Source organism: Pelodiscus sinensis, chromosome 3 (assembly GCF_052426305.1).
Source record: "Pelodiscus sinensis isolate ZL-2025 chromosome 3, ASM5242630v1, whole genome shotgun sequence".
Lineage (NCBI taxonomy): Eukaryota > Metazoa > Chordata > Testudines > Trionychidae > Pelodiscus > Pelodiscus sinensis.
Genome location: NC_143054.1, coordinates 184,791,338 through 184,808,551, shown reverse-complemented (window position 1 = coordinate 184,808,551; position 17,214 = coordinate 184,791,338).

Below are 17,214 nucleotides of genomic sequence, written 5' to 3'. Positions count from 1 at the left end.
CCGGTATTCACCCGGACAGTCCGATATTTTCACCTCCTGTCCGGTAAAAAAAATTCAGAAAATACTGGACACCTAAGATGTCTGGTATTTTCTGATTTTTTTTTTCCCCCGGCCAGGAGGTGAAAATGCCGGGCACCTGGCAACACTACAAACACTCAACGCCCAGCTTCCCCACCCCTCTGAGCTCCCCCAGCCCCGAACACCTCGAGCCCCCCGACCCCATGCTTATCTGGTTCCACAAGGCTGCCAGCACAAAATGGCTGCCCTGCATCTTAGTGCTCAACCACTTCTCTGTTCCTCACTCTTAAAGGGCACATGCTGTTTTAATGCCTTTTTTTTTTTTTGCTTAATATGTCTTGGAGTCCTTCCCCCCCCCCCCCCCCCCAACAACTTTGGTCTCCCCCTCCCCTTTTTTTTTCTTCAATGGAATTTTTTCCCAGTTTTTTTTTTGGGGGGGGGGCAGGTGTTCGGTATTTTTTTTCAACCATCTGGCAACCGTGGTGGGGCCTGGTGGCGGTTACAGTAGCATTGGTCCTTGAGGTCTTGCATACCCAGTCTCTGGCTTGCTGTGCAATGATCTGCAATTTCAAGGCAGAGCTCTAAAGACTGGGTCACAAGGCTAAAACAAAAACAACAAATTATTAATGCCAGGTAGATAACCTTTAAAAAACTCCCAAGGAATTTTAAAATAGCTGCACTACAGAAACAAGAGGATTCTAATTTAGCCCCACAAACACTGTGTACTGAAACGTCCCACATCTTCTTCTTGTCCTACAGAAAAGGATTCCTGTTATATGAAAATCATGGGTCTTCACTTCTAAAATTCAAAAGTTATTAGGTTATATAGTCTGTAAGGTTTTTTTTTTTTTAAATCAGAAACACACAATCTGTTTTGCGAAGTAAAAGCACCCTCAGGCTCTGCACAACTAGCACCTTCAGATCTTTGGGAACATTTACTGTGGCTTTGTTCTGCTCCAGGGTGAATGAACAACATTTATTTCTCCAACATGAACAGGCTTTTACATTAGAAAATGTCACCACAACAGCCACCTCCTCTAGTGCTCTTGTATTCCCAGGCATTTTAAATGGAAATTGTGTGTATTTTAGACCTGTACAAAATCAACTCTTGTCATTACAACTTGCTAAATTTTACAGACTAAGCAAGGAATATGCAGATGATCTGACATTGCTAATCAGATCAGCAGGGGCTGTTCAACCAGGTATTTGGAGTATTAAGTCTTACTAATCGAGGCATATTTGTCTGAATGCAACACAAGTGGCAGATTCCATTCTTGTTGTTAAAAATACCTGTTTGGATGCTCTGAGAAATATAATTTCCTAGGAAGGAAATGCTATGAGGGGAACATATCAGTGAATCCACAAAAGGAAAATGAGGATTTAAAAAAAAAGTAATCACGCTGAGACAAAAAGGGAAGACAGCAAAGTAGCAGGACTACAGCCCAATGAATAATTGATGAACTGGTGGCCTAAGAGTGAGTTTCATTAATATTATCCTGCAGGTTCATTAAGTACTGTTCCAGGCTCATCTTAGAAGGTTCCTCCTGAGTTTTGATTAGGCACTGAAAGTCTTTTGCTTACACATCAGAACTTCAGACCTTTGGATGTGACAACTGCTTTCTAACTCCCAGTCCCTTCACCCTAGCACCTTTTGTAGCTGTTTTCTATTCCCCTTCCACTAATCACAGATCCCTAACCATGACAGCAAGTCTTAGTAAATAATATATCAAGATAAATGATAATTGTTCTGTTTTAAGTGTCTCCTAATGAGCATCATAAATTAAAAATTAATATTGCAAAGACTGTGTGAATAGCAGCAACGCTATAAACACAGCATCGGGGATCACAAATGCAAATGAAAGTGAAACACCATCCTGATCCTCCTCCCTAGCCTCAATATAGAATATAATCCAAGAGCCAGCAGATTGTTAGGCATTACAAAGCTAATAAATGACTTTAATGAAGTTCTCTAACAGGCAATTTCTTCCTTTTTTCATATATGTTCTTTCTGGTTATTTTATAGTCTCTCTAGAATTGTTTGTTTCTCTCATTAGTTGCAATAATAATTTTAAATTTAAACAGGCTTGTGAAACAAAACATACTGAATAGACTGGTTAACAGATTGTTGGTCTGGATGATCACTGAGGAAAGCAAAAGCGATTTGGCAGAGGCCATTCTGTTATATGCTATTATTATTGTGCCTCCTATTCAAGGAGTGCATTCAAATGGTGTCTTTTTCTGGGTGAGTGAATAAGGTACATTTAGCTATGCCCTTGTACCTCCAAATGTTAGTGAGACACAAGGATGCAGGTGAGCTGCATGACAGAATCTTCCTTTTTTTTTTTGTACTCTATAGAATATGAAGCCTAAATCTGGATGAACTATTTGTTCAATTAATGTTTGACCCATTTTTGCTCACTGAATCATTTGTGAACAGATTCTGACTACTTTCACATGCATTCACTATTAGTAAATATTGGTCAGATACACAGCCTGCATAATTTTCAGAAAATCTTTGACTGACAGACAGCTTTGACTTGTGTGGCATCCCAAAGCATTGTTGCTGCACACCAATTGGTTGACAAGCTTTATCAAACAGGAGAACAACATGAAACTCCCCATTAAATACCAAACAACTCAATTTGGTATAATTTTTGAATGAATCAGACACTCACAAGAAAATTCTTGAAACTCATGGAATGAACATTTTCACAAATACATAACAGTTGTCCAAATCCTACTGAATAATTAATATCACCACTCCAGGAGTTATAGCAAATCAAACCCAGCTCTTAATTTAAAAAAAAAGTTTGTATTCATGCTGCGCTTTTATTAATGTAATCATTTTAATCTTCTATAATTGCTTCACGTATGTCACATGATTCCTATCTCTGCAAATATATTATGTTTGAATCCTTTGCATTTAAATTTTCTCCTCCCTTCCTCTCCAGCAGGTTTGATCTTTTGATAGTTGTTTAAAAGGGATGACATTCTGTCTGCCACTTCACATATAGCAGTACGTTCTTTACTGTTGTCCTTTAATGCACATATGCACCCAGTAAATTCTCTTTACCAACCACACAGCTCACTGGGTAGAATTACTTAACACATTGGCATACCACCCTCTTTCTGCCTTCCCCATTTTTTCTTGAGATGTGGTTTTGTGGTAAAGAATGAGGAGAGACAACAAGATGTCAGATCCTATAATAGTAAAAGGATGAGGGAATTGGGTTGCTGAAGCAGAAAAGGAAAACAGGAATTATGGGGATGTAATTACTTGGAAGAGACTCCTCATCTCACACCTTCCATTTTTAAAATTATGGAGACACCAGTCACGGCTCCATAGTTAAAGGTGAATTGAATTTTGTACTTAGAACACAGACTTAACACTTCATTATATAGGAAGAATTCACTGATTCTCCACAAACACACAGAACTTAAAGAGTAAGTGTAGAACAAATTTTCTCAAAAAAAGATTAGCTTATGAATTTAAGTTTTTTTTAAATAAAGCAATTTAGCATTCTGCTGCCATTTTTGTCCCAAATTACAATAAGAATGGAATAGTATAAACTTTCCATATTTTAAAACACAGAGGCTATATCAGAAAAAAAGGTTGAATCTAAACAAAGTTGTTATTTTTTTTTAATCTTACTGTTATACTAATGCAATCTATGGATCAGGCTAGTTCAGTAGCTCAGTTCACTTTTAACTGAGGTCATTGTGACCTCAGAGGTAATTCAACCAATCACCAAGCTTTTTTTTTTTTTTTTGGTAGCATCTCTTTATGGCAATACTACTGAATGGATATACGTTAGGAGTTCTCTTAAGTACATAATTTGGCCCCAGCCATCACTGCTCCCTAAAGGTTCAGTGGCTACATGCTCACCTGGGTAGGCTATGCATGAAAACCTCCCCGTGGAACTGGTCTCTTGGCTTCTCTGCCAAGATGCGCTGAGGTAGAAGAAAAGGGGAAAACCTTAATATAGAGCCATTGAGACACAGGGGCTAATACGTCTTTTAAAAATTAGCTTTATCTAATCTGGGACCAACAACACTAAAATGCATTAGTGGAGATTGTATGATTATTTCATGGCATGTCTGCAGGGCAGAGTTAAGGTTGTTAATGTGCCCCAAATGTCTATTTCAAAACTTTAGCACATCCATATTTCTTTTAAATGTAATCTTAACTCTGATTTCCCCAGATTTATAATTTTTCATTTAGGATTAATTAAAATATCTCTGTAATAGCAGTAATCCTTAAATTATTGATATGTATGGTACTCTCAATCTATTTTAATGTAGTTCTTGTTTGGCTATATATATATATTTGTCTGGGGATGCTCAGCTGGTGTCTATGAAGTTTTACTGAAGTTAATGACAAATTTGCATAAGTTTAGGATATGGCCTTATATAGTTGCTTCTATTATTTTTTAATTCATATAGAGAAATTACCTCTTGAAATAATGCCTCTTGAAACTATGAAATGCAGCTTTGCTCATTATACTCAAGTGTGACTCCTCTTTTCAACCAGCAATGGATTTGCAATTCTCCTCTCAAGTTTGGTCTGTAACGAAGACACCTGCTCACCAGGAAATGATCCGAGGCCACCAACTCATTCCACATACCCAGTGAACAGCTGTCACATGATAACAACTTCGAGGCACTACTGACCTGTGACAAATCTGAACCAATGACCTAGAGGTGAAAGGTGCTGTATCTAATTACCAATCCCCTAAATGCCCAGGATTAAGTTATTTAAAGCAATTTACAAATAGGTGCACAAACATCAAAATTAGCAGCCATGTCATCTAAAAGTTATATTACTAATGATAACAACAAACTATAACAAACAAGCAGTGGCATTCAGATCTGGAAAAATGTAACTGAAATAAATCCTCCCCATTGCCCCATCTTTTCTCTGCCCTCTGTGTATGTGACGAAAGGGGAGGTAATATGTAATGGGGGCAAATGAAACAATTTCTCCATCTTCTTCCTCCCTCTCTCCTGCACCCCCCCCCCCCCCCCCGCTCTTGTCATTTCCATAGAAAACAAGGACAGTCATTCAACATTCCCATTAGGAAAGAGAAGCTTATTTCATGGCCTCACATGAATTCATCAACGTAAATAACACCTAATAATTTCTTCAGAAATAGCTCTGTGTAAAGCATTAAAATATCTTCACACTGGGAAGTAAAACATTTGCTCAGTCAGAAAATTCAAGAAACAAATTGTTTTGTGATTGGGAGGCTGATGAAGTGGGCCAGAATACTAGCCCATCAAAAGCACATTTGAAGAACATACTTTTCTGTACCTTGATTTGGTCTGAGTCACATATTTTGGGATGCCAGTAAGTGGCATCAGGAAAGAAAGAGACCCCCTCCCCATTATCACTGTAGTAGGATTTCTTTATTCATTTCTGTCCAAGTTCTTTAAAAAAAAGTCTGATTTTCCTAGTAACGTGCTGTTCAGCACCTTTCCCTATGCCAGTGTGATAATCTGCTGCAATCCTTTTGTAATTATAATGATGCCCATGTACAGCATAGTACAATTCAAACTGTAAGTGTAATAAGTACATGAAATGAGGGGAAAAGAGAGTTAGTTATTAAAAATAAGTCACTGAAAGTTGACTTACTTCCTTAGGCTCTGGAATGTGCCATGCTAAACCCTCTGGGTCTAGAGAAACATGGACTGCATGCTCTGGGCCATATGGCAGCTTGCCATCCATCTGCCCATCTTGCCAACCTCTTCCTCTGTCTTGCCCGAGAGAGCGCTAGCTTGGGTAAGAAATAATCTAATTCTGTAACAAACAAGAAAAGATTGTGCGAGGCCTGATTTCAAACAAATATATACAAGCGAACCTTTCCAGTGGTTTTAAAGATTTCTACCCAGGCTACTGCCCTTCCTGAAAAACATGAACACACGGTAATATGATGTCACTCTGCAGACAAATGGAGCAGCCATTATGCACTCCACAATAGCTCTTCCACAGCTGTTCATTAGAATCTGCTGTAAATGCTGCCCTCACCCCTGATAGAACTTGGAACTTCAAGGCGAAGGACTTGCAGCAGAGAAGAATTGGGTCCAATGCATAAGGCAGTGGCATGGGAGTCAGGATGGGTGGTATTTCTGACTCTGTCACTGGCCTACTAAGAGACCTTGGGCAACTCTCTTTACATCTCTGTGCCTCAGTTCTCCCTTTTGGAACAAAAGGAGGAAACAATACTGTTCTCCTTTGTATCACGCCCTGAGATCTGTATGTAAAAGCCATATAATAGTATTGTTACCGCAAGAGTACGGGAGACCAACAGCAGGGGAATGTACTCCCTAGGCACTGGGGAAGTTTCCTTGTAGTCCAGTATTCAGGATGCTCTTATCAGTGGGACAGCTAAGGAAGTTGGGGGCAAAAGGTGAATGATCTATCACCACGCTGATCCTTTGGTTATTTCCCCCCATAGATTGGGTATACTGCAGCTGCGGAAATTATCGCATCCCTGAGGCCCCAGCAATGGCTGCAAGTGAAGATTGGCTACTATACTGAAATCTTGAAGGAAGATTTATTTCTCCCGGACGCCAGTGGATCTCCCTGGAGCATAGCTTGGCTCTTCAGGCTATGTGCTGGGAACAGCATTTGCCCCATTGAGAGGGAATTGACCATGACACCGCGGGTTAGCTGGTACTCTTTTAAAAAAGACCCATGTAATTTTTATCTTACACTTGGACAGGTGCCAGAGACAGACAGAAGAGGACTGGGTTTAGCATATCCTTTGAAGAACAGCACATTAAACAGTGCAGCACCCATGATACTGCAATGTCAGTATACTTGAACTCACATCATCTTCCTCACAGTTAAAAGTGATGCAAAAGGCACTAAGTAGTGGGTGTAAAGTAGAAGCCAAACTGAAATATAGAGCTTCTCCTAAAGAGTTCATTGTCTTTATATCACATCACCCAGGCCCTCTTTAGCATGTAAAAGCTTTTTATAAGAACACGTTTGAAGATTTCTAATCTATTTAGTGGAACTGTGTCATCATATACTAAATATACTAACTTACATGAGTGAAAAGTTAAGGTTGCAAATGTAAGCACAAAAATATTGTGATCTGCAGCTCCTTGCAGTTCTGGTTCTCATTAACATGCTCACACTGCACATACAACATACTGATGAGAGAGTAGTTGACAGTGTTTCAGTACGTATCATGTGGACAAGTTACTGTAACTGAGAAGCTGCTATTAGCCTCTCCTGACGTCTCAGATTTAAGTTTGAAAACTCAATTTCATAGTAACATAAATTGTATTTATTAGTTAGTTTGATTATTCACTGGAGGGAGGGAGAAGGAAAAACAGTAAATAGTGAGCTGCAACACGAACGTACTACATGCATCACTCCACAGCATTGAGGCAATTGTTCACTAACAGCATGTTTGAAGTAGAAATCTGTACACACAAATGTGGACTTTTATCCACTTATAACAATACCTGTTAAATAAAACTGAGTTGTCAAAGTGAGTGTACCTCATTGAGGTCTAGCCAACTGTAGTGGCTTAGTTTTAGAGGCTGTATCTAAACTTTATTACATCAGTTTAAGAGTGGCAAATCAACGGGAGCAGTGGCAGAATCAGGTTTTCAATTAGCAGGGGGGCGGGTCATTGGTGATGAGCTAGAGCAGTGGTCACCAACCAGTAGATCGGGATCTACCAGTAGATCTTGGAGCCTCTGACAGGTGATCCTGATTGGTTTGGCCAGGAAGCTATGAAGCGCTGGCAATTCAGTTACCCCTCCACCTACTGTCATGCTGCTCCTGCCTTCTGTCACGGAGCTGCCCCACCCCCCCAAAGCTTCCTGCTTGTTATGCAAAGTTTGGGAAGGAGTAGAGGAGAGGTGCTGATGTCAGGGTGTCCCTCCTCTCCCCACTTCTGTACCCTATCTCCACACAGAGAAAAGAGGATGGAGTGAGCTTGGCAAAGCAAATCTCTGTCACTCTCACACAGTGTGTCTCTGTCATCCTCACAAACACACTGTTTTCACTTTCACCTCCTGACCCAACACACCCGTGGGGGGTTGTTGTTACTACTTTTACAGCTTGCAAAGTGTGGTATTTGGGGGTTTTGAGTGGTCTGTGCATCTCTGGTACAGGACCAGGGCAGGAGTAAGCCTGCCTTAACCCCACTGCTCCACCACCCAGAAGCCATCTCAATTAAACGGTGCTCAGTCAGAGCCTGCTTCCTGAACCCTTGTCCTAGCACTGAACCTCCTCATACACCCAACCTCCTGTGCCAGACGTGAGTCCCCCTGCACCTAAACTCTTTCCCAGAGCTTGCACCCTGAACCCCAATCCCCAATCCCCCATCCAGGGTGCAGTCCAAAGCCCTTCCCACATGCCCAAACCCTTGTGTGACCAGAGCCTGCACCCCAACTCCCTATCCCAGCCTGGTGAAAGTGAGTGAGGATGGAAGAAGGGGGATTGAATGAGCAGGGTGAGGCCTCGGAGAAGGGGTGGAGCAGGGGCAGGGCCTCAGAGAAAGAGTGGGAAGGAAGTGGGGCAAGGGTATTGGGTTTCAGGTAGATCTTACATTGCATTTAAACTGAAAAAGTGATCTTGTCATTAAAAAGGTTCAAGACCACTGTGCTAGAGAGTAAACCTCCCCTGTACTCATGCCACACTGCTGGTCCCTTTCCTGTGATGCTGGATGCAAATCCCTACTCCTAGCATTGCAACCTGGTCACAGTACCATCCACGTTTGGCCTGTCTGTCATGATGGAGGGGTGGCAGGGCTATGTTTGAATGAGCAGCCTTGCAGCATGGTGCATGAAATCACAAAGTACAAAGTGTGCACTATGTCAGCATGTCAGGAGCAGGGAGGCAGATGCAGTGTCTTGGGACAGTTGCTGGTACCAGGTGAGTGCAGGACAGGCCTGCTCACCAGCCCCCTCTGAAGTGCAGTACTTACACAACTAAAGACTGATGTGTGGGGGGAGGTATTTGTCTTATTTGTTCCATCCCTGAATGGGAGTCTTCATGTTGACTTGAAAGAGTATTGGATTAGTCCTCAAAACCAACTAGATTTGATTTATCTATAAGCAAAGAAATTCTCAAGAATTATATTAAAGGAGAAAAAAATTGTTTTCCCTGCTGGCCTAATCTATAATTAGTTGAACAGATTTTCCTTAAATCATCACCATCTTTGGTCTAATGTAAAGAGTCAGCCCAAAAGGAACCATTTTTGAGCAAGCTGTAAGTGAAAAGAACAGGCTATAATGTGAGTTGAACTGCAACCTCAACTCTAGCATTTGCTATCTTGCACACTGGTACAACAGATGTGCAGTTGCACCTTGGGAGGAATTCATTATGGCCTGAGAAACATAATCATGCCATTCAGACCAGCTTTTGTCCATATGCTCATGTGGTTTACACCCTTGGTTTACTGGCATTGTACTTGGTTGAAGAGCAGGAGACTCCCAGGATCATAATTTGTACTTATTGTTACAGCTCAGGATAATCCCTTTGTAGCATGCATTTGCATTACAGAAGACACTCCCTTTCAGAAGGGGGAGGGTCTGCACCGTAGGCATCATAATCATAGTCCAAACACCAACATAATTTAGATAAATTAGAAAAATATTAAAATTCTGACAGAACTCACAAGACTGCATCAATAGAGCTTGATAGGGGCAGCCAAATTTAAAATGAAAGGCACTATGGGCTATGGTGCAGGACATTGCAGAGCTATAAAAATGTAGATTATATTGCTATCTTACCCCATAATTGATGGGATGAATATTGTAATTCACTGAATGTCACGACTTATCTTTTATTCATATAGTTACTAGCCCATTACCAAAAAGGGAGGTTTGTCAAAGGTTAATTATTTTAAATTGCTTAGGCAAATTTATTTTGATTTGTACATTTTTTGAATAATCAAAGGTCTTATATGTTCATAAATTCTTATGAGGTTTCATTTAAAAAATAATGTTTGTGCATGAAGCAGATTAAAAAATGCTTAGATAATGTCTAAAAAAGTAAGTATATTTTTACCTCTAGGTTGAAGCTTGTAAAGAACTGTCAATCTGTGTTTTCCCTGCTAGGTTCCATGACTGTTTTGCTGGATTTATAATTAAAATGCACCCATCTTTACAGCTGCCTTGTCTTTACCATAGGATTGCTAATCCAAATGTTACTGTTTGTAAATAATCTGTAATTGGGAGCTCTCTGGAGCAAGAACTGTTTTACTAGGTTGTATAATGCCTTGCACAGTGGATCCCTGATCAGTGCCTGCCGGCACTAATAATAATATAGTAATATAGACAGCAACAACACCACCACCACTGTTGAAGCACAAGTCATTCAGCATTTGCTCATAGGCCACAGAACCTTCCACATTTAGAAAGAAATCTCTGTTCCAATCCCAGAAGTATGGTAGCAACTGAAAGTAGTTACCAACTCAAGGAGCTGTTAAGTGTCCTCTGTGAAATGAGTGGTTAGCCTCGTTCAAGTAGACAGCTGTTCACATCACAAAACATGCAGTCTAGAATGGGAAGGGAAGGATATGGAGAGAGTAAACCAGCCTCCTTCCCCCAAAGAGCTGGAATAAAAGAGAAGCATTTTGGCAAGGCAGCATTATAAGTCAAGATCAACACTCTGAGGAAACCAGTGGGAGAGGCAGGAACAGAATGTGGCTTTCACAAGTCCCCATGGTAGCTTTACTCCCTAAACCAACCTTCCCCTTGAACAACTCACTGAACCTATTGCAGTGTCATAGTTTCCCCTAAAGTTGAGATAATGACTCATGTGCCGGAAGTTTAAAGGAATTCATGACCGCCTAGTGCTCTGAGATCCTTAGAGAGAAGGCATTATGTACTTGCCAAGCACAATAGTAATAAATAATTAATATTATTGACTCTGAGAAGTCCGCTATGCGTGTATGGTGAAGAAAGAGGAAACTTCACTTCTTAGTGCTGTTCTTTTGGATCCTTTCAAAAACGGTATAGTATTTTCTAAATGTAACGAGGCTGTTAGATGGAAACACTCCCTGGAAAAGGAATTGCACTGGGACATGGCAAGGCAAGTATGTTTAATAATGTTGCTATTGGGCATAATTATGTCTTTTAGGTGTACACAGTGGGCCCACACCAAATATAGGAGGGAACTACACTACAATATGGAGCTTCCAAATCTGGCATAAACATCCTGCAGTACACTTATTGTTTAGTTATTCTTCTGAACCAGTGCCACTGTAAATGGACAGTCACCAAAACTGGGACCTCTCCCATGCCAACTGAGTTCTGTGTTCTAGAAGAGGGATTTGCAATGGGGGAGGGAAGAGGGCTGGAAGGTGGAATGTTTTAGCTGCTCGACCTTGAGGTTTTCTGCTGCAGCACAGCCACCTTAAAATTGTGTTAGAGCTCCCCTGAAGGCACAGCCTGTGGTAAGGGATACAACAAATCCATATGTGCCCTGGCTATGCAGGATACTGCCCCTTCTTGGGTAATGCTGATCATTGTTTGAATTATGCTGGCTCTAGCTCTGTCGCTCTTTCAGGATCAGGGAATTTGTAGCACTTTTCATCACTGTCCTCAGGGAATGTTGTATGTTGTAGGAAATCACTGCCAGGGTCTGCTTTAGTTTCTGTTGGAGGAGACACTGGGTTGAATTTACCCCCACTACATTCAAGAGAGGTAATTAGAAACTGTCCACGACCTTTCATGTTTTCAAGCATCTCTTGGACAATATTACGAATGGGGGTGGAATGGGGAGAAAGAAACTCAGGGGAAACAGCTGATTAGATTCTGGCAAGCAGGACCAAACATCTGCTTCCAACAAAAGACATCTGCATATTTCACATTTATTTTTCATAATTTACAGAAGCAACCTGCCAAAATTTAGCAAGGGAGAATAAACTAGCACATAATTAGCTAAAGTTTGCTTGCTTTAGAAGTTATTAGCATGAAGCCCAGTAGCTCACCTGGGAGGACATCAAGGAATGTAGATAACTAGAGTTTGATTTTGTAAATTCAATTTTTGGTCTTGTGTGCCAGGCCAAAAAGACTCAATGTTGCCATGCATGTAGGGAATGAATGAGTATGCCAATTAATACAATGCAAGGAATGTTGTGATATCCCTGTGTCAAGCACCATACAGATGTCTCACAGGCATTGATAACATAGTTTATTAAATAAGGTTCGATTAGACAGAAGGCTTTTTCTACAGCTACTTACTACAGCAGGCTGCAGGTTAGATAGAAGCAAAACACTCTTTTAATCAGGAGGGCGCACTATGTGCTAAGTATACAGATGGCACGGTGAGTGCTGCTAAACTGGGATTGTGGATTTTTTTGAGACATCCAAAAATCTTGTGTTAAACATTGAAAATTGTATTTCTTTTCCCTAAGGATAATGGGTTTAGAATTTGTAATGAAAACAAAGTCAACAAAAAATGAATTATATGACTGGCCTTCATATATACCAGTGGAATAAAGACAACAAATTATATGACCTCAGTGAACAACACCTTCTCAATTTAATTTTCAACTCATTAGTGACAGCTACACTAGAACCTCAGAGTTACAAACAGCAGCGTTACAAACTGAATAGCCAACCACACGCCTCACTTGGAACCAGAAATATGTAATCAGGCAGCAATAGAGGCAAAAAATATTATAAAGCAAGAAAATGCAGCATTGTGTGTTATATGTAGAAAAAGAAAAAATTTCACAAAAGATTTAACAGGTAAGGAAACTGTTTTTATGCTTGTTTCATTTAAATGAAGATGGTGAAAACCAACATTTTTTTCCACATAGCAAAGTTTCAAAGCAGGACTAAGACCAATTTTCAGTTGTAAACTTTTGAAAGAACTATAACATTTTGTTCAGAGTTACGAACAACCTCCATTCCCGAGCATTTGTAACTACATAAAAAACTCTTTCTATGGTATTAGAATGGAGAGGGAAGAGCATCAAATACTGAGTCAAAACAGTTTTGAAGTCACTTGGTGGTTTGCCCTAACTGGGAAATGACTAAGAGAGGAGAAAAGATGTCAGGATTTGGCTCATCTTAATTAATACAACAAATCAGAACTTTGGTTGGTATCCTTGCTCCACTGAAGCCAATGGCAAAACTCCCCCTGCCTTCAGCAGAACCAGAATTACATTCTAGAGCTATATGAACACTTCTCGGATAGTAAGGAATTTTCTTACAAACTAAGGTTAAACCCACTTTCATGGAATATTCTGCAAATCTTTCAGGTGAACGAGGACTGAAATTTACCCTTCTCACTCATGGGAAGATTTATAGTTGTGCAAGACACTTTCACTGGGACTTGAGTACTGCTTTGCGTTTCGGATTTAACTGAACACAAAACTCACAGGAAGCAAACTAAACTACTCAAAATGTTCTAGAAAACTCCATCTGAACCCAAAGTGCCATACATGGCACAGCTCTAAAAGACATTTAGAGAACTTCAATCTAAGTGTTGTGATAAAACTCTGTGCAATGGGATGTATTGAAACTCCCTGAACTTTGGGTCTTGCTTCTGCAGAAACTCTTGATTTATAAATGGCATAACTAAGGGGGACAGATTCTGATCCAAATGTGGATTCTCATCTCTATTTTAAAATATTAATTGAAAAATTCTCTAACGTTTCTGTACTATTTTACTGTAATTGGGTCACAAGATAATCATTAGATTGTCCTAATGAAAACAGTACACTGAGGTCCTATACCATTAATATTAACCATAATTTGCAAGATGTGTTTTTGACCCATGACTATAGACTATATACTACTTTTATATAAATAATGCCATATATATATAAATGTTCATCTTCTGATTGCAAACAAGTTTCCAAAGAAGGTCTATACCATTAGCTCCATTGTACAGGTGGTAAAACTGAGACACAGATCCATTAATTAACTTTCCCAAAGTGACACAGCAGTCCCATGGCAAAGCCAAGAACAGATTGTAGGTTCAACAACCTATGCTTTGGCCATACTGCCTTCTATCCCTGACAGTTGACACTAAGGGTGTGTCTAGACTACAGAGTTTTGTCGACAAAAGTGGACTTTTGTCGACAAAAACTATACCAGCGTCTACACTACCGCTGAGTTCTGTCGACATAACGTCGACAGAACTCAGCAGTTTTATCGACGCTGGTATACCTCATTTTACGAGGCATAACGCCTTCTGTCGACAGAACTCTGTCGACAGAAGGTGTTATTGCCTGTAAGGTTGCGTCTAGACTACAGGGTTCTGTCTAGAAAGCAGCTTGCTTTGTCGACAGAACTCAATGTGTCTGGATGCTCTTTGTCGACAGAAGTTTTGTCGACAGATACTCTTCTGTCGACAAAACCCAGTAGTCTAGACGTACCCTAATTGTTTTTTTATATATAAACATTATTTAGAACATGGGAAGGCACTTTCAAATGTTGACATAAAATAATATCAATGAGTAAACCTAACCCACCTTTTAAAAGTCTTCAATATGAACATCTTTCAGTGTTTATATTGAACACAAATGGTGCAGCACAGCCAAAGACTGAGATCCAATATTTAGCCAGCAGAACATGGACTCAGAATTCCCTGCCAACACTTCAGCTGTGATCTGGTCTCACAACCTTGTAGGCTGGGAAGATAATGTAGTCTTCCTGATCATTGGAGACCTGATTCATCAAAGCACATAAGCATGTGTTTAACTTCCTTTAGTAGGATTAAGGCATATGTTTATATTCTCTGATGAGAAACTGATCGCTCTGATGAGTTTACCAGTTAGTGCCAAATGTAGTGATTTTTGTGATGTTGTCCAATGTCTACTAGCAACTGGACTGATGCCACCCTATTCCTTACACATAGGCTACTTTTCATTCACCAGACAGTAACAACTTTCAGTCATTATGGGCCTGGACCGGATTCCAAGTGGCAAACTAGATGTGAAACACTGTATGTTCCATTACCACTATCTACAGTCAATTGTTTTATTATCAGAAAAATAGCTAGTAGGAGGTCCTATGGACAGGTATAGTGTTTCCTTTCTATATGAAATGTGCTTAGCCAACAACAAATAACTCATAAAAATTGACCTCACTGATCATAGAATAAATGTGCTCCATAGTAAGAAATTGTAGAAAGGCACCCAAAACTTCTATGAATGTCTCCTTTTTATTATTGTTACACTTGCTCTTACTCATCCTGGTAATTTAATTTTCATGTTGCAGCACTATTTAGCCTTTTGATTGCTTTTAATTTCATATACAATAATGCTTCATACATATTTTGTAACAACATCTAATTAAACATATATTAGTATTATTTAATAATCTTGCCAATGACCAAAACTCTCCTGTGACTTACACAGAAAAGAGGCATTGAACCTAAAAAGAAAATATGTAATCAATAAAAAAAACCAGACAGCCCTGTAAAGCAAGTCTTGCCAAGCCAATGTGTCTCAGGAACGTTGCAAACAGGAAGAGTTTGTACTATTTTAAAAACATTAATCATGCATTTGCTCACTTTATTGTGTTATCCATGTTTCGTCATGTCACTCTGACTCGAAAATGTGTGTGTAAACAGCTTAGAATTAAAACCCAAAACCAAAATCCCACTTGGTATGTTGTCTATTTACATTATGGCTTAAAATTAATAAAGCTAAAAGTTTTCTGTTTCAGTGCACACCTTTTTGATTGGAATTATGCTCTTCAACATCTCAGTGAACTACAAACTCTCCAGCTGACTGACATATTTTAATAGTCTTAAGGCTATGACTATGTTCTTACTGGCATATAATAAATAGACACAGGTAAACTAGTTCAGAAAAGGTAAAACTCCTATCACTCTGTGGATCACCGCAAGGGCCAAACCAAAAAATCATGGTTCATTATAGTCAATTTTACGGCCATGGGATTTAAAAACTCATAAATTTCATGATTTCAGCTATTACAATGTGAAACTTCATGGTGGTGTAGGGGATCTGACCCAAAAAGGAATTGTGGAGGGGGAGGGAGGTCACAAGGTTATTGTAGGGAGGGTGGCAGTGGGTGCTGGTGGCAATGTCTTCAGAGCTGGGCAGCTGGAGAACAGTGGCTGGGAAGAGCTTTCCATCAGCAGCAGCATAAACATAAGGACAGCATGGTAAGGTACTGCCACCTTTTCCTCTGTGCTGCTGTCTGCAGAGCTGGGCCCTCAGTCAGCAGCTGCCCCTCTCTGGCTGCCAAGTCTTGAAGGCAGCAAAGAGTGCCATTGTATACTTACTTCTGTCCTGCTGCTGGCAGGGCGCTGCCTTCAGAGTGTCTGGCCAACGGCGGCCACTCTCAAGCTGCCCAGGTCTAAAGGTAGTGCAAAACTAAGGGAAACAATACTGTGCCTCCCCCTGAAAATAACCTGGCAACACCCTGCAACTCCCTTTTGGGTCAGGACACACAATTTGAGAAACACCAATCTCCCCTGTGAAATCTTGTATAGTATGCATTAAAACACCCAAACGAGCAGATTTCACAGTCCAGTACGCATTTTTCATGCCCGTGAATTTGGTGAAGCCTCAGTCATAACTAGGAACTCAATAGAGGTCTACAGTGTTTGGTTAAGTTACCTTAGTTTCCTTCCCTCGAAAAGGATCTTTCCCCTATTCACTCCTGATTAGGGAGAAGTGTTTCTTTGTATATGCTTTGTCTGTGCGTGTATAAGCATAGCAGCCTGCTATTCTCCTTCTAGGGTTTTAGAAATAATTGGAGGATGTATTTCTTTTTTCCATGTGGGATGCTTCATAAGATAAAGATTTTTCAGGTTGACCAGGAGGCCTCTCTCTGTCATCCCGATTCTTCATGGGTGTGCTCATTGCTAGATCTGCTACTACAAATATACCATGTGTAACCTAGCGTAGGTGGCTTGTCCATTCTCCTATTGCAGAAGAGCATGACCCAGAAACTTCTCTGCTCTGTGCCACTGCTTCTGTCTGTTTGAACTTTACACACTTAAGCTAAGGCACCCCGCAATGTTACAAGATATATGGAATTCTCCAATCTCATCAGATAATTCGAGAACTCCCATATTTACCCTGGGAAGTAGCAAACACAGTGCTGAAAGGTTCGCAATTATGAGGCAGCAGAACTTAGCAGAGAGTTTTGGGGCCATATTGGGGAAGCAGGCAGTTCACACATTGATTTTTCTTCTGATTGTTGACCCCATCACAGTAACATTGCTACCGAGAATCT